This window comes from Temnothorax curvispinosus, unplaced genomic scaffold (genome assembly GCF_003070985.1).
Source record: "Temnothorax curvispinosus isolate PA1 unplaced genomic scaffold, ASM307098v1 QBEX01010705.1, whole genome shotgun sequence".
In the NCBI taxonomy this organism is placed as follows: Eukaryota; Metazoa; Arthropoda; class Insecta; order Hymenoptera; family Formicidae; genus Temnothorax; species Temnothorax curvispinosus.
This window is the reverse complement of record NW_020220485.1, coordinates 1363-1965: the sequence shown is the minus strand read 5'-3', so window position 1 is coordinate 1965 and position 603 is coordinate 1363. Positions and strand designations below refer to the sequence as shown.

General features: G+C 29.9%; 1 long non-coding RNA gene across 1 annotated transcript in view; it reads right to left on the bottom strand.

Moving 5' to 3' along the window:
• Positions 1 to 589, bottom strand: part of LOC112460677 — a 1510-nt gene extending 921 nt beyond the window's left edge. Inside the window, exons 1-2 of the long non-coding RNA XR_003041465.1 lie at positions 346 to 589; positions 63 to 176 (exon numbers count right to left, since the gene is read on the bottom strand). This is a non-coding gene — a long non-coding RNA (uncharacterized LOC112460677). The remainder of the gene's footprint in view (positions 1 to 62; positions 177 to 345) is intronic.
• Positions 590 to 603: the final 14 nt, after the last annotated feature.

The window sequence follows — 603 nt, the reverse complement described above, 5'->3', positions numbered from 1 at the left end:
GTGTGTGTGTGTGTGTGTGTGTGTGTGTGTGTGTGTGTGTGTGTGTGCAAAATATTACTTACCACTTTGTCCTTCACATGACACATCGTCTTCATTGTCATCTATATTTTGCTCCGAGTGCCGAGTATTATTCTCTTCTTCAAATGAACATCTAACGTTTTCATTACTTGTACTTGCTAAAAGTTCATGCAAAAAACATTGATTATAAATTTTTTTTTTGCATTGTACATTAGCATAAGAATGTAACAATCTGAATAAAATTACATAAAAAGTTTAACTAAAATTAATTAGTGCAAAAAATTAAAAAATTATTAATTATTAATTATAAATTTGATTTTTACTTACCATTATCAGAATCGCTAGAAGACTTCAATGTATTCCGATTAAATAATGTTCTCTTAACACGATGTATTTTTCTTGACCTTTGGCGAATACGTTCGTTATCATAAATCGTTGAAACGTCATCAGAAACATCATCCACAACATCCTGTTGATTTCTGTTTTCAACATTGTCGTCACTTTTATCTTTAACATTGTCTTCAACATTTTCTTCAAAATTGTCTTCAACATTGTCTTCAACATTGTCTTCAACATTGTCTTCAA